General features: G+C 48.7%; 1 protein-coding gene across 2 annotated transcripts in view; it reads right to left on the bottom strand.

Annotated features, from left to right (window-relative positions):
• Positions 1-19,511, bottom strand: part of RALGPS1 (Ral GEF with PH domain and SH3 binding motif 1) — a 1,694,135-nt gene that overhangs the window by 1,096,184 nt on the left and 578,440 nt on the right. The gene's annotated exons all lie outside the window — the stretch shown is intronic.

The following is a 19,511-nucleotide window of genomic DNA, read 5'->3' as shown; positions in this document are numbered from 1 at the left end:
CTGCACCAGTAATGGTGAAAACGAAAGACTTCCCACTGAAGTGAGTGTTATCATGCAGGATCGACTGCACCACGACATATAAAGTGTAACACTCTACTGAGGAAGGACAACCACCCCAAACCACGAGTCTAGAGATACACAGCACCGGCTGCACCAGTAATGGTGAAAACGAAAGACTTCCCACTGAAGTGAGTGTTATCATGCAGGATTGACTGCACCACGACATATAAAGTGTAACACTCTACTGAGGAAGGACAACCACCCCAAACCATGAGTCTAGAGATACACAGCACCGGCTGCACCAGTAATGGTGAAAACGAAAGACTTCCCACTGAAGTGAGTGTTATCATGCAGGATTGACTGCACCACGACATATAAAGTGTAACACTCTACTGAGGAAGGACAACCACCCCAAACCATGAGTCTAGAGATACACAATACCGGCTGCACCAGTAATGGTGAAAACGAAAGACTTCCCACTGAAGTGAGTGTTATCATGCAGGATTGACTGCACCACGACATATAAAGTGTAACACCCTACTGAGGAAGGACAACCACCCCAAACCATGAGTCTAGAGATACACAGCACCGGCTGCACCAGTAATGGTGAAAACGAAAGACTTCCACCTGAAGTGAGTGTTATCATGCAGGATTGACTGCACCACGACATATAAAGTGTAACACTCTACTGAGGAAGGACAACCACCCCAAACCACGAGTCTAGAGATACACAGCACCGGCTGCACCAGTAATGGTGAAAACGAAAGACTTCCACCTGAAGTGAGTGTTATCATGCAGGATTGACTGCACCACGACATATAAAGTGTAACACTCTACTGAGGAAGGACAACCACCCCAAACCACGAGTCTAGAGATACACAGCACCGGCTGCACCAGTAATGGTGAAAACGAAAGACTTCCACCTGAAGTGAGTGTTATCATGCAGGATTGACTACACCACGACATATAATGTGTCACACTCTACTGAGGAAGGACAACCACCCCACACCACGAGTCTAGAGATACACAGCACCGGCTGCACCAGTAATGGTGAAAACGAAAGACTTCCCACTGAAGTGAGTGTTATCATGCAGGATTGACTGCACCATGACATGTAAAGTGTAACACTCTACTGAGGAAGGACAACCACCCCAAACCACGAGTCTAGAGATACACAGCACCGGCTGCACCAGTAATGGTGAAAACGAAAGACTTCCCACTGAAGTGAGTGTTATCATGCAGGATTGACTGCACCACGACATATAAAGTGTAACACTCTACTGAGGAAGGACAACCACCCCAAACCATGAGTCTAGAGATACACAGCACCGGCTGCACCAGTAATGGTGAAAACGAAAGACTTCCCACTGAAGTGAGTGTTATCATGCAGGATTGACTGCACCACGACATATAAAGTGTAACACTCTACTGAGGAAGGACAACCACCCCAAACCATGAGTCTAGAGATACACAGCACCGGCTGCACCAGTAATGGTGAAAACGAAAGACTTCCACCTGAAGTGAGTGTTATCATGCAGGATTGACTGCACCATGACATATAAAGTGTAACACTCTACTGAGGAAGGACAACCACCCCAAACCACGAGTCTAGAGATACACAGCACCGGCTGCACCAGTAATGGTGAAAACGAAAGACTTCCACCTGAAGTGAGTGTTATCATGCAGGATTGACTGCACCACGACATATAAAGTGTAACTCTACTGAGGAAGGACAACCACCCCAAACCACGAGTCTAGAGATACACAGCACCGGCTGCACCAGTAATGGTGAAAACGAAAGACTTCCCACTGAAGTGAGTGTTATCATGCAGGATTGACTGCACCACGGCATATAAAGTGTAACACTCTACTGAGGAAGGACAACCACCCCAAACCATGAGTCTAGAGATACACAGCACCGGCTGCACCAGTAATGGTGAAAACGAAAGACTTCCACCTGAAGTGAGTGTTATCATGCAGGATTGACTGCACCACGACATATAAAGTGTAACACTCTACTGAGGAAGGACAACCACCCCAAACCACGAGTCTAGAGATACACAGCACCGGCTGCACCAGTAATGGTGAAAACGAAAGACTTCCACCTGAAGTGAGTGTTATCATGCAGGATTGACTGCACCACGACATATAAAGTGTAACACTCTACTGAGGAAGGACAACCACCCCAAACCACGAGTCTAGAGATACACAGCACCGGCTGCACCAGTAATGGTGAAAACGAAAGACTTCCACCTGAAGTGAGTGTTATCATGCAGGATTGACTGCACCACGACATATAAAGTGTAACACTCTACTGAGGAAGGACAACCACCCCAAACCACGAGTCTAGAGATACACAGCACCGGCTGCACCAGTAATGGTGAAAACGAAAGACTTCCCACTGAAGTGAGTGTTATCATGCAGGATTGACTGCACCACAACATATAAAGTGTAACACTCTACTGAGGAAGGACAACCACCCCAAACCACGAGTCTAGAGATACACAGCACCGGCTGCACCAGTAATGGTGAAAACGAAAGACTTCCACCTGAAGTGAGTGTTATCATGCAGGATTGACTGCACCACGACATATAAAGTGTAACACTCTACTGAGGAAGGACAACCACCCCAAACCACGAGTCTAGAGATACACAGCACCGGCTGCACCAGTAATGGTGAAAACGAAAGACTTCCACCTGAAGTGAGTGTTATCATGCAGGATTGACTGCACCACGACATATAAAGTGTAACACTCTACTGAGGAAGGACAACCACCCCAAACCACGAGTCTAGAGATACACAGCACCGGCTGCACCAGTAATGGTGAAAACGAAAGACTTCCACCTGAAGTGAGTGTTATCATGCAGGATTGACTGCACCACGACATATAAAGTGTAACACTCTGCTGAGGAAGGACAACCACCCCAAACCACGAGTCTAGAGATACACAGCACCGGCTGCACCAGTAATGGTGAAAACGAAAGACTTCCACCTGAAGTGAGTGTTATCATGCAGGATTGACTGCACCACGACATATAAAGTGTAACACTCTACTGAGGAAGGACAACCACCCCAAACCACGAGTCTAGAGATACACAGCACCGGCTGCACCAGTAATGGTGAAAACGAAAGACTTCCACCTGAAGTGAGTGTTATCATGCAGGATTGACTGCACCACGACATATAAAGTGTAACACTCTACTGAGGAAGGACAACCACCCCAAACCACGAGTCTAGAGATACACAGCACCGGCTGCACCAGTAATGGTGAAAACGAAAGACTTCCACCTGAAGTGAGTGTTATCATGCAGGATTGACTGCACCACAACATATAAAGTGTAACACTCTACTGAGGAAGGACAACCACCCCAAACCACGAGTCTAGAGATACACAGCACCGGCTGCACCAGTAATGGTGAAAACGAAAGACTTCCACCTGAAGTGAGTGTTATCATGCAGGATTGACTGCACCACGACATATAAAGTGTAACACTCTACTGAGGAAGGACAACCACCCCAAACCACGAGTCTATAGATACACAGCACCGGCTGCACCAGTAATGGTGAAAACGAAAGACTTCCCACTGAAGTGAGTGTTATCATGCAGGATTGACTGCACCACAACATATAAAGTGTAACACTCTACTGAGGAAGGACAACCACCCCAAACCACGAGTCTAGAGATACACAGCACCGGCTGCACCAGTAATGGTGAAAACGAAAGACTTCCACCTGAAGTGAGTGTTATCATGCAGGATTGACTGCACCACGACATATAAAGTGTAACACTCTACTGAGGAAGGACAACCACCCCAAACCACGAGTCTAGAGATACACAGCACCGGCTGCACCAGTAATGGTGAAAACGAAAGACTTCCACCTGAAGTGAGTGTTATCATGCAGGATTGACTGCACCACGACATATAAAGTGTAACACTCTACTGAGGAAGGACAACCACCCCAAACCACGAGTCTAGAGATACACAGCACCGGCTGCACCAGTAATGGTGAAAACGAAAGACTTCCACCTGAAGTGAGTGTTATCATGCAGGATTGACTGCACCACGACATATAAAGTGTAACACTCTACTGAGGAAGGACAACCACCCCAAACCACGAGTCTAGAGATACACAGCACCGGCTGCACCAGTAATGGTGAAAACGAAAGACTTCCACCTGAAGTGAGTGTTATCATGCAGGATTAACTGCACCACAACATATAAAGTGTAACACTCTACTGAGGAAGGACAACCACCCCAAACCACGAGTCTAGAGATACACAGCACCGGCTGCACCAGTAATGGTGAAAACGAAAGACTTCCCACTGAAGTGAGTGTTATCATGCAGGATTGACTGCACCACGACATATAAAGTGTAACACTCTACTGAGGAAGGACAACCACCCCAAACCATGAGTCTAGAGATACACAGCACCGGCTGCACCAGTAATGGTGAAAACGAAAGACTTCCACCTGAAGTGAGTGTTATCATGCAGGATTGACTGCACCACGACATATAAAGTGTAACACTCTACTGAGGAAGGACAACCACCCCAAACCACAAGTCTAGAGATACACAGCACCGGCTGCACCAGTAATGGTGAAAACGAAAGACTTCCACCTGAAGTGAGTGTTAACATGCAGGATTGACTGCACCACGACATATAAAGTGTAACACTCTACTGAGGAAGGACAACCACCCCAAACCACGAGTCTAGAGATACACAGCACCGGCTGCACCAGTAATGGTGAAAACGAAAGACTTCCAACTGAAGTGAGTGTTATCATGCACTGCATTTACCACAACGCATTAGGACAAATGTTGTGCTTGTATGCGAGTCCGTGTGCTCCCTTCCCTCCTTCTATGCAAAGGTTTTGTGTTATACTGCACACTCCCATCCAACCCTGATCAAGCTGCTACAGTGAGGGGGTTCATGCTGCCCAGGCATGGAGTATTCTGCTGTTCAAGCAGGTTTAAGAATTTGCACACTTAAAGAAAAAATAGTGTGCACCATTGTTGAATATAAAGTGGGGGCCACTCGGCCCCCACGCCCACATGGCGGTGCGGCGCCCCTCCCTCCCCCGGCCTTTCGGTGTTGGGGGTGTGTCGCGGGGCGATGACGCGCGCGGCGCGCCCCCAACACCGATTGGTTGATGACTTCACAGTGACTGACCCGGAAGCAGACATTCGGCTTCCGGGGCAGGGGGGGCGGGACGATCGGGGTTGCGGGCCCCCAGTGAGACGGCAGCCTCCTTTATAAGGCGCGGGGGGGTGCCCTCTTGCTCCTGGCTCGCTCCCCGCGTCTGTCGTGTGCCCCACGCTCGGGGCGGATTAATTATTTCTTTTGTTCCCTTTTCCAACAGCTTTGCGGTGTGCCGCTTCCAGGCGCTGCGTTAAGGCTGCAGTATCGAGCACGATAATCACGGAATCTTCATCACGGAGCGCTTCAACTCGCATTCAGTTTTACAAGCAGCATTGACGGCGGAGGACACACGGGGAACAAGCTTTAACACCGGAGGGAGCAGAGAGGTTCCAGCGGGGATCGTGCACGCTAATCCACGGAGCGCTTCAGGTGCCGTTCTGGTCTGGGGAGCGCATCGAGTGTTTTCACCGACCGGTAAGGTGGGGAAGCTGTGGCGGGTCGAGCGGCGAGATAGGCTGCAGGCAAGAGACTTGGTTTGCAGGTTGCGAAGCAGGATACAGCAGGGCAGCCACTGGAGGGGAGACCAAATAGTAAAAGCTTGATTTCTCATTTGTTTGAAGTGGTGTTTTCTCCCGACCAGTGCTCATATCTTATTGGTGTGTGCTTGGTTTGTGCTGGTTGCGAAGCAGGTTACAGCAGGGCAGCCACCGGAGGGGAGACTAAATAGTGAATACTTGATTTATAATTGGTTTGAAGTGCTTTTAAGTGTTTTCTCCCGCCCAGTGCTCATAGGCTGCTAGTATTTGAACAAGTTAACCCAGTTTTGAAGTAATTAATGATTATTGCTGTGAATTGTGGATCCGGAGAAGGGGTTCGTTGTTCGCTACGAGTTGGTTTCAGTTACAGGGATTGATTGTGCAAAGTGTTTGTCCAGGCTAGTAATATTTGTTTTTTCGTAGGAAGCTTGACTCTGGTGCTGCTTTCCGGTTGCGGACGACAGAACACGGCAGAGCGCAGCAACGGGCTGAGGACACACGGGTCTTCGGTGGTAAGGGGAGTGAGGCGGGCCTGCATTTCATTGCTTTTGGAGGGCCGCGGGGCTTGAGACCTTCCTACAAGGGGTTGGCGCTCGCCCACACGCTAAGACTAGCTTGGTGTGTTTTGCGGTCACAGTTGCTTGGTGCTTACGGCCCCCTTCACATCCTACATCTAAAATCGCCGGTGTTTGGCTAGGTCTAGCTGCATTACGATTGTCGAAATATGCCGGGGGCACGAGTTAATAGGAGTTCCCGCATGGAGCAAATGATGCAGGCTATGATGCGCAGGATGACAGCGATTGATAGGCGTTTGGGTAAGGTGGATGAGTTGGGCAGGAACCCACCACTGCCTAGAGGGGAGTTTGTCACCCCGCCTAAGAGGGGCAAGTCTAAGAAATCTGCGCGCGTGACGCCCAAACATACAACTGACGGGGAGGGTTTGCCAGGGGGAGTACCTAAGGATGCCCCCGTTATGCCCCCGTTGGCACCGGCGGGGCCAGCCCCGGTTATTCCAGCTTTGCCGGTCGCCCCTGTCGTGGTCATCCCTCCTGCCACCCCTGTGAGCATTGCTCCCGTTGGGGTCCCAACAGCCCCGAACAATGTTGTCCCGGTGGAATTGGCATCCCAGATAGCCGCTGTTTTGCCCTGGTTGCAGTTGGGGGGGGTATTGCCATCCTCTCAGGATCATTCAGCCGAAGCATTGAAACTGGTTGAGATGATTAAGTTGGCCAGGGCGGGGGAAGGGGCACCATTGGCACCACTTACTCCCCCAACAGGTTCTACCAGCGGGCAAACGGCGAAGAAGGATGGGGCGACGTCGCAAGGTGTTGACAATGGTAAGGAGGTGGCTTTGCCAATACTTAAAGATGGTGCTATGCCGTCAAGGAAGGAGAATTTGGGGCAACATGTGTCTCAGGCTGTGAAAGAGATGATCTGGGCGGGCAAATATGTCAACATTTTCTCCTTGCTGCTCGATAATAGGGAACTGGAATACGCCAAGTCACAAAAGGAATGGATGTTGCCCAGTGAATGGAGAACAGAGTTGGTTAAGTTCAGGGTTGAGGAGACATTTGTTAACTGGATGAGGGCCTTTTCCGTGTTTAGTGCCATTACAGCTGAAAGGTCGCCCAATTTACAAGCTGAAATGGCCTGCTACCAGAGCAGGATTGCCATGCGGAGCGAGACACAAGTGGGGAATGGGTGGAAAGAGTATGACATTTCATTCAGGAAGGCTAAGGAATTCAATCCTTCTCTAGCGTGGGATGTGGTGGATTCCCTGTCATGGTACAACCAGATATCTGGGGGGGCAGCGGCGATGGGGGCAACCACTTCTCAGAAAATATACCCGGCCAAGCCGCAACAGCCCTTTCGGCATGCGCAGGGAGGTGAGGTTCCCGGAAAGGGCAAGGGTTGGGGGGAGAAAAAGGGCGTATGTTGGGATTTCAACAAACGGTCCTGCACTAGGGCAGCGGGCACATGTAAGTTCAAGCACGCCTGTTCCTTGTGCGGGCACCCCTCACACCCAGAGACTTCCTGCAGATTTAAGGGTGGCAACCAGGGCTCCAGGGGGAGAAGGAAACCTGAATAGGCTAGAGGAGGGTTTAGTATCGCACACTCCCATTGACGTCATGGCAATGATTCCCTGGCTGAACAGATACCCGGATCACGCAGCGGCTAAATTACTTCAGGAGGGATTTTCCTGGGGTTTCAGGATACCGGCGGGAGGGTACACAGGTAAGACTGAGTGCAGGAACCAACTGTCTGTAAAGCATAACCCTGGGGTAGTGGCTGCAAAAATTGAAAAAGAATTACACCTGGGTAGGCTAGCAGGACCTTTTGACGTGGTGCCAGTGCCCAACTTTGTTTGTTCCCCACTTGGTGTGGTCCCTAAGAAAGAGAAAGGCGAATATAGACTCATTCACAATCTCTCGGCCCCAAGGGGGGCATCCTTGAATGATGCCATAGATGAGAATGTCTGCAGCGTAAAATATGCCTCTTTTGATCACGCGGTAGTCTTGCTTAGGGGCCTGGGTCCAGGGGCATTGATGGCCAAGTCTGACATAGAGTCTGCATTTCGTCTTCTCCCTGTGCATCAGGAGGATCACCACCTTTTGGGGTTCAAGTTTGATGGGAAGTACTACATGGACAAATGCATGCCCATGGGTTGTTCGATCTCATGTGCCTATTTTGAGACGTTCAGTTCCTTCTTGGAATGGGAAATGAGGCAGGCAACCGGGCATCAGCAGGTCATGCACTACCTGGATGACTTTCTCTTCCTGGGTGCGGCTGGGTCTCAGAAGTGTGCACGGGCATTAGAGGAATTTTGCGTGCTCATGCGGGCTTTTGGGGTCCCGCTGGCGCCGGGGAAGACAGTAGGGCCAGCTACTTGCTTAGAATTTCTGGGCATTGAAATAGACTCTGTGGAGGGTTGTTTCAGGCTCCCAAAGGAGAAGGTATGTAAATTCAAGGCGGCATTACGCGCATGCCTGGCCAAAGAGAAGGTCTCGTTACAACAGCTTCAGGAAACAGTGGGCCAGTTGAATTTTGCGTTGAGGGTGATACCAATGGCTCGCCCCTTTTCTCGCTCAATTGCGCAGGCTATGAGGGGCCTGCGCGAGAAACACCACCGCACTAGACTATCGCTTGAGGTACGCCAGGACATGCGGATATGGATGGCATTCCTGGAGGACTTCAACGGCAGGGTTGTGTGGTCCGGCCCCCCATTACTTCAGCAGAGTTAGGTTTATGGACTGACGCTGCTGGGAGTGTTGGGTTTGGTGCCATCCTTGGGAACAAGTGGGTCACCCACAGGTGGCCGGACGAATGGGTGCACAGTGAGTTGACAACCAACATTGGTTTTCTGGAGCTCTTCCCTATTTGGGTTGCATTAATGGTCTGGCCAGATCTTCTGCGTAACAAATCAGTAATATTCTGGTCGGACAACATGACGGTGGTGGAGTGCATCAATCAGCAGGCGGCACGCTGTAAGTTCATACTCCGCCTCTTGAAGGAGATTGTGTTGAGATGCTTGCTATTGAATGTTGTATTTAGGGCAAAACATGTACCAGGTGTCCTCAATAATGCAGCTGATGCACTCTCTCGCCAAAAAATGCAGGTATTCAGGGAACATCTTCCAACAGCAGAGCCTACACCGACTCACTTCCCGTCGGCACTCTGGCAGATTGGTGCCCCAAATTACCGGACCTCGTGGCTGCTAGCTTAGCTCCCAAGACACGGACAGCTTATGAAGGGGCGTTTGGTTCATATTGCACTTTCTTAGGGCGCGACTGGGAATCCAAATGGGCTCTGGAAAATAGCTTTACGGATTATCTGGGTAGTTTGCATCACGAGGGTTGCTCAGTGGCCACAGCTAACAGGCATAGGGCAGCTGTCTCCTTTTACGCACAGGCGAAGGGGGTGAAAGATCCGACTAACAACTTTGCGGTGCGGAAGGGTCTGAGGGGTTGGCGCCGCTTACAGGGCAGCACGGCTGACACTAGGAAACCAATAGGTTTGGAGAGGATGACGGCATTACTGCCTGCATTGCATGACGTCTGTAGCTCGGGCTGGGAGATACAATTGTTTAAGGCAGCGTTTACATTAGCCTTTTATGGGGCGTTGAGGCTGAGCGAGTTGGTGGCAGCCTCTAAGGCAGATAGGCAGGGGGGTATCCAATTCCTGAACACAACAATTCAGGGAGACACATTGTGGGTGACGATTAGGAGATCGAAAACTGATCAGGAGTCCCGGGGGGAGACTGTGGTACTGCACAGGGCAAGGGCCAATCCTTGCTGCCCGGTACACCACGTGGAGACTTTCATCAAGCAGCGAGGTGCACTGTTGGGTGGGCCACTTCTATTACACGCGGACGGCACCCCTTTAACCAAATATCAGTTCAGAAGAGTCATGGAGTTGACTATTGCCAGGGTGGGTCTTGACCCGAAGGAATTTGGCACACACTCCTTTAGGATAGGGGCAGCCACTGAGGCAATCGCAAGGGGTTTAAATGTTAACAGTGTTAGAAGAATTGGGAGATGGTCACCCAATTCCAATTGCTACAAACGGTATGTGCGGGTACACATGTTGTAAAGTACCTAGGGTATTACTGACATCAGGTTTTCTTTTCTGGTTTTGCAGTTCCTTCGCTCTGTGACGCAGGTGGAGAGCTCGCTTCGAGTCATCATCAGGATTCATCGGCGACTCATCGAGGTGTGAACAGTCACGAACACAGGACGCGGTCAGGCAGGGTTTGGATTGTTGGTCATTCTTATGTCAATCGTGCTAAAACGGTCTTTTTTGCAGGCAAAGGTAGAAGGGAGCTAGAGCGCGAAGGTTGGTCCTTCTCTTTCTTTGGGAGGGGGGGTCTCTGCCTCAGTCAGTTTAGGGTATTCTTTGCTGAGTTGGTCGCCCAACATACAGCCCCACCGGCGGTGGTGATTCTTCATTTGGGGAGTAATGACCTTGCTAGACTGGGTAGGAGGGTCCTCCTGGAAGAGATCATTTCAGCAGCGGGTTGGGTAAGGAGGGTGTGCCCTGATTGCACGGTAGTCTGGTCTCAGCTGATACCGCGGCTGCAGTGGCGTGGGGGTGAGTCTGCCAGGGCATTGAATCACTCAGTAAAGAGGATCAATACCAAGTTAGAAAAACTTTTCCGAAACTCTCACTTACAGACCATCCCACATGGGGCTATTTGGGGGGAGGATTTGTACTTACAGGATGGGGTCCATTTGACGGAGGCTGGGAATAGAATATGGTGTGATAATATCCTAGCTTGGTTGAAGGGCTCTCTGAGGTAAGGATGACCTTTAGGCAGGAGTTGTGGGGGGGCCAGATCGTCGGGAAACAATGCTGGCCTGTGGCGGTAAGGTCATGATCGGTGAGCAGCAATTTAAGGTCCTAAGGGGGGCGTCACCATCCACGGAGGGGGCGGCCCAGGGGGAGGGGCCACTGGTCCCTCCTAGAACTTCAGGGGCAGGAATATCCGCTAGCTGCTAAAAATGCGGGGGAGGGAGTCACGCTTTCCTTAGGCTGGTAGCCACCCCGCACATACACCATGACGTCAGCATACGACGCAAAGTGTAAGGGCCCTCCTTGTTGGTTAAATGGAGTTCACGATGCAGACGGGGTAGGCGGTCCCCTGTCGCGCATGCTCACCTCTAGGTAAGGGGGTGGTTAGTAGGACTTGACACCGGTTAGCGACCTTGCCGTCCGGCCAGATATGTTAGAATGCAAAATTCAGGCAGGATGTTAGATTCGGATAGGAAACACGCTGTATTAGACATTTGTTAAGGTTAGCCTTTGATATTTGTCTACGATACTGTAAATCTAATGTCATGAATTTTGCTTATTCTTGCATAACTGAAGTAATGTTGATATTCATCTTTTTATTGTTTTATATAATAAATACGGCCGGGGGGTCCCTGACCCCCCGCCTTCCAAAGATAATTTGCTTATGTCAATTCGTCAAGGTGGTGTGGAAAGCTGGGAGGGGAGGGTAGCCAGTCACGGACCATGTATAAAGTGGGGGCCACTCGGCCCCCACGCCCACATGGCGGTGCGGCGCCCCCCTCCCCTCGGCCTTTCGGTGTTGGGGGTGTGTCGCGGGGCGATGACGCGCGCGGCGCGCCCCCAACACCGATTGGTTGATGACTTCACAGTGACTGACCCGGAAGCAGACATTCGGCTTCCGGGGCAGGGGGGCGGGACGATCGGGGTTGCGGGCCCCCAGTGAGACGGCAGCCTCCTTTATAAGGCGCGGGGGGCGCCCTCTTGCTCCTGGCTCGCTCCCCGCGTCTGCCGTGTGCCCCACGCTCGGGGCGGATTAATTATTTTCCCACCCACCAGCCCAAAAAACAAGCTATTAAACAAGGTTAGTCAGGGGTGCTAGTAAGTTTGACATAGGCCTTTTTCCCGTTGAAAGGTAGGATTGGTTGTGGTTAGTTAGGAATGTTGTCTGCACTTAGGCCTTTTTTCCCGTTATACAGGTGTGATTGTGTTATTAAACAAGGTTGTGGGTACCTAGGCCTTTTTCCCGTTATATAGCTGTGATTATGTTGTCATTAATAAGGTAATATTGTGTGTACTTAGGCCTTTTTCCCATTAGCACAGCATGCTTTGTATCTGTATTGTTGGTTTTAGTGTAGTGTAGTTGTCCTTTAGCGATTTCTTTTCTAGGTTCATCGTCGTATTTATTAGGGTTGGTCAGGCGGTAAGGTCATGATCGGTGAGCAGCAATTTAAGGTCCTAAGGGGGGCGTCACCATCCACGGAGGGGGCGGCCCAGGGGGAGGGGCCACTGGTCCCTCCTAGAACTTCAGGGGCAGGAATATCCGCTAGCTGCTAAAAATGCGGGGGAGGGAGTCACGCTTTCCTTAGGCTGGTAGCCACCCCGCACATACACCATGACGTCAGCATACGACGCAAAGTGTAAGGGCCCTCCTTGTTGGTTAAATGGAGTTCACGATGCAGACGGGGTAGGCGGTCCCCTGTCGCGCATGCGCACCTCTAGGTAAGGGCGTGGTTAGTAGGACTTGACACCGGTTAGCGGCCTTGCCGTCCGGCCAGATATGTTAGAATGCAAAATTCAGGCAGGATGTTAGATTCGGATAGGAAACACGCTGTATTAGACGTTTGTTAAGGTTAGCCTTTGATATTTGTCTACGATACTGTAAATCTAATGTCATGAATTTTGCTTATTCTTGCATAACTGAAGTAATGTTGATATTCATCTTTTTATTGTTTTATATAATAAATACGGCCGGGGGGTCCCTGACCCCCCGCCTTCCAAAGATAATTTGCTTATGTCAATTCGTCAAGGTGGTGTGGAAAGCTGGGAGGGGAGGGTAGCCAGTCACGGACCATGTTCAGGTGAGCAATCACAGTTGTGAGCCAGGCCAAAAGAGTTCAACTCGAAACACTTTTCCCAAGTGTCATCAGAGAGTAAATTGTCCAAGCTGAAATCCTACGCATTCTCCATAAAGTAGTGGCGTGCAGATCTTTGCACGTGGAGATGTACTTATGATCACAGGTGTTCTACTATGGGTGAGGGGTTCAGTAGATGTAACAACGAGCAGAGGGGAAGTTGGTCTTTCATGAGAGGGCAGCGTTTGCCCCGCCTTTCCAACTCCTACATGTAATTCTAGCTTTACGTCTGGGACACTGCGTCTTACGTTGTGTTTCATTACCTGGTTGATGAAAAAGAGAAAAATGAAAATACGAATAAAATTCCACATTCATCCTCACCTCGCTCGTGCTGATGTTCTGCGATGCAGACTTCACCCACAGATGTCAGCTGCGACAATCACTCAGTGAAAACGCACAGTGAAAACGCACAGTGAAACTGCAATCGCACAGTGAAACGTCCATAAAACAGTGAGACGTCGGGTATCAGAGGCAGCTGTTCCCATAAACTCAGGAGGTTTCCCATAGGTTTGTAAATCTGGCCCCAGTCCTTAAACGCAGCACGTTGCACTAGACTGACAGACATTCCAAGTGTGAGCCACTAAACATCTCTGAGTTTGCAGCGGGCGCTTGTAACAAGAATGCCTCCTCGAACTGTAAATGATTAACTTTATAGGGCAGAACATTCACCTACTGTGTCTGTACTCCCTCCCAGGGCACCTGCAATAACAAGGAAGCAGCACATTAAAAGTGACCCCCTGAAGGAAGAGAGACATTCACCGACAATGCGTGATGTGATTTACTGCAAACAAGTCACGTTTAACCGCAGGAAACATCCCCATTAAAACACGGCTGCTGTGGGCAGCGCTAGGACGTGTTACACGTCATATCTCCCTTCACTACCGGCGCCCTTGGCTGAGACAGTTCGTATCAACCAGCAAACATGTGTGCAAAGCCAGGTCAAGTGATTTCAATGCGTGGCACTAAAATATGTGGCCCTCTGTATATTCAAGACGCGAGAGTCATAGCAAGGCAGACTCATCTTATCATCCTTCTGATGTCGGTAAATTCAGTACCACTGACTGGGTAATAATAACATTGATCATTTACAGCCCTTAGAAAAAACTGAAGTATGGTAGAATAGATGAGTTTTATGCATTAAAATAAAAAAGAACACGCTGAAGAAGCCGGTTAATACTAGGACAATTGCTTCCCTTTTACAGTTATTGTAACATGCAAATATGTGAGGCAGGAAACAGGATTATTCTCATGTCAGTTTTCCTGCACTTTGGTACCAGTTTGACCTTTGCACTGTAGAAATAATAAGCCTGTGGGTGTTTATTTATTAGTGCAGTAGTTCAAACTAAACGAGTCTTATTGAGTCACATTTATTTTCACTAATGTTAAAATAAAACACCACACATCAGGACGCCAAACATCCACCATACAATGAATGCAAAAATAGTGAGCAGCAGAACAAATGAAGGGACAGTTGTCATTCCAACCAACTAGAGCTCTGGGCCAAAACGGCCAGCGGAAGCGTGGAATGTTAAATTGCGCGCAGAACCGAATGGTTAGGGTACTTTTTCCCCTCAATACAATTCTATGGAGCATAAACACACAAGAGAAACTTATCGATTTCGCAAAACTTACTTAATGAGCAGATGGCAGGATTTTCTCACAAAGAAAATACAAGGTATTCTTGAAACCGAGAGACAATACATGAACAGATTGCTGACTTCATACATTTTCTAAGATTATGCTTTTTGTTGCTGACATCAAAGTGATGCTACAGTCTACAACAAGATGCAGGAAATGTGCGAATGTACCACCTCAAATAAAATGGCTTCTAGGCCTACTAGAGTCATGAGACTAAGCAACATATTGAGGAAAAAAGACACTACAAATGAATAGCAAAACAATATCCAGACCAGTGCACAATGTGATATATAGGTGCCAGGGAGCATTAAGGTTAAAGCAAAACGAATACAAGATATTTTCGTAACTGGAATGGAATAACCAAGGGGCATATGTATCAACATCACCATTTGCGATTCTCAAATAGCGATTTTTAAAGAATCGCTATTTGAGAATTGCAAAACGGGATGTATTTTAAAAATTGCAAACTTTTTGCGATTTCTTAAAATTCCTTAATTGCGATTAGCAAATTGCGAAATCGCAATTAAGGAATACCTGCCCATTCATTTCTATGGGCCAGGAGACCCATAGGAATGAATGGGAAGTAATTCTCAAATAGCGAATCGCAAGTTGCGAATCGCAATTTGAGAATAATTTCAAAGGTGCAAGGGTGTCATGATGACACCCTGATGCACCCCTGAAATGAGCGTGTGTGTGCATATGGCGCACATACATGCCCTAAGGGCATGTATGAGCGCCACGTGGCACTTTGTAAAATTTAAAAAAGTGCATTTTGAAAGGAAATCGCAAATTACCACCAACTGGAAGTTGGTGGTAATTTGCGATTTCTTAAGGATAATTCGCACAACTTGGGTGCTTTTTACATATCATTTAAGAAATCGCAATTTGTGATTTCTTAAATGCTTACGCAAAATTAAGAAATCGCTAAATTAGCAATTCCTTAATTTTGCGATGGGATTTGGCTCATACATCCCGATTACCGATTTTTTAATCGCAAACGCTGTTATTTTGCGAATCGCAGCGTTTGCGATTAAAAAATCGTTTGATACATATGCCCCTAAATATTTTACAGTTACCTTTGAGAGTGAGTGTGTGACTGAGTGCATGAGTGTCTCAGTGGGTGTGTGAGTGAGTGCATGTCTAAATGGGTATGTGAGTGTCTGTATGGGTCTGGGAGTGGCTGCATAAGTATCTCACTCTGTGTGTGAGTGACTGTGTGAGTGTCTGAGTTCGTCTGTGAGTGGGTACACAACTCTCTGAGTGGGTCTGTGGGTAGGTGTGTGAGTGCTTCAGTGTGTCTGTGAGTGTGTGTGTGTGTGTATGAGTCATCTGTGAGTGGGTGTATGAATTGGTTTGTGAGTGGGTGTATGAGTGTCTCATTGGCTCTGTGAGTGTTTCAGTGGGTTTGTAACTGAGTGCATAAGTCTCTGGGTGGGTCATTAAGTGAGTGTATGAGTCACTGAGTGGGTCTGTGAGTGGGTGCGTGAGTGTCATGGCAAAAATGAAAGAAACAAGCACGTGGATCTCCCGGACCCAGGGGACCACAATCTCCCTGGGGGTTTTATTTAAAAAATCGTGCAGGTGGCCATGTGGACAACCAGGCCAAACACATTCATTAAAAAGAGAGTGGGGGCCACGCTTTCCCCCCGGCCACATACGGGCCCGGGGACCCCATCCTCCGGGGCCTAGCCTTAACTCATTTGAGGAGTGGAGCTACATGGCTACCCTCCCTGGGTCAATTTCTGCCCTGGGGATCCCATCCACTGCGGCCTGTCTTTATTATTTGTATAATCTAAAGGGGATTGGTGCTATACGGGCCCCTCCACTGGCTAATTTTGACCTTGGGTACTCCATTCCATGGGGCCCAGCATTAACAAATTGAGTAGGAGGGCCATGCTGCCCCCTTCCATGGGCCAATTTTGGCCCAGGTACCCGATCCCTCAAGGCCGAGCCTAGATTGTGGGTGGCCTGGTCCCACCCAATGCAAAATGAACAATTGATGGACAAAATACTGAACAATATCAAATATCCACCACAGTACAGAGATCTGGGCCTAAATCAATCATCTCTTTCTCTCCATGCCATTCCAGTTTAAGCCCAGCCATATGCGAATCAGTCTTGTCCTGCTCCCCTGTCCAGACCAAAGTGCCAGGCCAGGTCCTCACGAGACTGGAAACAAGCATCCTGGGACCGGTGTCGGGGTATCACCCAGGCTAACATGACTACCGTGACATGGAGAGCACAGGACCCATGCCTCAGGTGACAAATGCAAAAAGAACAATTGATGGACAGAATGCTGACCAATTTCAAACATCTACTCCAGTACAGGGTTCTGGGTCTAAATCTATTGTTTTTTTGCTCATCATGCCATTCCAGTTTAAACCCAGCCATATGCACAGTCTTGATACTGCCCCCCTGTCCCGGCTGGTTTTGGCCCCAGGGACCCCATCCCCTGGAGTTTGGCCTTGATTGCCGGTGCTCTGGTCCCAGCCAGGGCACCCACTTACTTCCATTAGAGACTGCGGGGGGCGCTTCAATGCCCCCGCAGTCCCTGCTGGCTCCCTGCCTTCTGTGGGACACAGCACTGCTCTGACAGACAGGAAGCTGCTGGACATGCAGCTCCCTGTCTGTCAGAGCAATCCTTTCGTCTGTTTCCCTGCCTGCTTGACAGGAGGCAGGCAATCAGACAAAAGCTCCGATTCCAGCTAGGCAGAGCATTTATCCGCTTTTGCTTGCTGGAAGTGGAGTGTTTGCTGTGACTTGGAGGGAGCAGGAGTTGGCCCTAAGGGGTGGTAGTCCCCAGGGTCACTATTGACTCCAGGAGGGGAAGCGCGCAGCCACTCTTCTTGGATTTAAAAAGGCCTGCTCAGGGCCAAGAATGGCCCACCTCCTCGGGCCACATGGCTCCCCTCCCCCATTGAATTAAGGCTAGGCCCCGGAGGATGGGGTCCCCGGGGTCATATGTGGCCTGGGAGGTGGTGGGGGGGGTGTGCAGCCCCCATCCTAAAAACAATAGAAAGCCCCGGAGAGGTGGTTGTCCCCAGGGCAGGAGATTCAGACAAAATCCCTATTGAATATGTATTTATGCCGCGGGAAGATGGCGGTCCCTGAGGACATCTTATACATAACACCTAGTGAATTGCTATTAGTTTATTGGGTTTGCCTACAGTAAAAATGTTAAATGAAGGTGAGATGCAGCAGGACTATAAGAGGTCCCTACATCCTTTGGGCAACATATTTCAGCCTATTAGAGTGATCTAGAATGGGCTTAAGCACTTAGGAAGTCCTTACATTCGTTTTCCCTACACTTGTAGGGGAGATAATTGTTTCAAATGATGTGTAGGGTGTGAGACGAAAAGTAGTGAAAGTGACTGAAATGGCAAATAGAGAATTTCTAGTAAACTCTTGGTTAATATCCGGTTGGGAGTTGTCACCCGAAGGGAGAGGAAACAATATGTGGTAGGTATATGAAACTCTTTATTGTGTATAATCATTGCCAGCTTAAATTACAAGACATTCCATGCAAGTTCTTGTCCCATCTGTGTACAACAGCACACAAAAGCAAACCATGAGAAGTGTAGCACAATGTTAACGCATAATCAGGGTTACCATTCCCCTTCCCATCCTAGGAAGCGGAGAGTAGATGTCTGACCAACTCCAGGGAGGAAAGGCACATGAGAGGAGTTGGGAATGTTAAAAAATGTACATCTGTGGGGGTTAGTAAACTTGCAATGCAAATCATGTCCGGAATAAGAACTTCTTACCTCTTGAGTGGGATTAATTTGTGCGTATGACTCTATATTTGTCGTGGGGAAATACACACTAGTAAATACATATATTCCCAAAGGAATTACTGAAATGGGGTAAAAAACTTAACATTGGTTTTAAGTTTATGTTTAGTACCGAATTTAGCTTTGTGTCTAGGAACCACCGTTTTCAAGTGTGTTAGTTCTATTGGTTAAATTGAGCTGACTCAGGATTTCAATTCTCAGTACGCATTGATTTATTAAATGTCGCCCAATGTATGTCCATGGGTGTGTCCAATAGGAGCGGGTGAAGGGAGGTTCAAGGTTTAAAGCTTCCAACACAGCTCAGTTGCTTTGCTGCCACAGAAGTTTCGAACCATGATGTGTAGGACATCTGTGAATGGAAGGATTGTGGATGGTGCTGCAGGAGAATTGGGACATGGCCTGATCTAGAGTGAAAACCCTGGACGTGGTGCAGTGGATGGAAAACATCGACAAAGGAAACCTTACTAGAGAACTGGGGCACAAACTGTGCAAGAAACAGTGTACTTGCCAAAGTGTGGAGAATGGGGTGTGCCAGGGGTATGGCTTTTGCAGGTGGTTAGCTGTCGCATGGCACAAGGCCAACCTTTTTAAAAACAGGAGTTTTTCTGAACCTCTCCCTTCTCTTCTTTAAACATTCCACATTTTCAAATTGAAAAAAAGTCTGCAAAGTTGTGAGATTAATTCACAGCTTCACACACCCCTAGTTCCAGAGACCTGGAGCTCTCTGGGAACCCGAGTCAAGAAGCCATGGAAATCGCCAACGTCCGTTGCTGTGATGCACGCCGAATAGAACTTTACATCAACAATGAAGGTGCAAAGGTTTTCCCTTTGTAGATTTTCTAAAAATGTCAACATGTGTGTAAACGTCAAGAAGTTTACAAAGTTTTACGAACAAATATATTGTGGGACAAACTTCTGCTAAAAGTAGACTTGTGTGTGAAAGACACTTGTAGCAAGAGAATTCTCCCACCACCAAGGTTT

The sequence above is a fragment of the Triturus cristatus genome, chromosome 1_2 (genome assembly GCF_964204655.1).
Source record: "Triturus cristatus chromosome 1_2, aTriCri1.1, whole genome shotgun sequence".
Lineage (NCBI taxonomy): Eukaryota > Metazoa > Chordata > Amphibia > Caudata > Salamandridae > Triturus > Triturus cristatus.
This window is presented reverse-complemented; position numbering and strand designations above follow the sequence as displayed.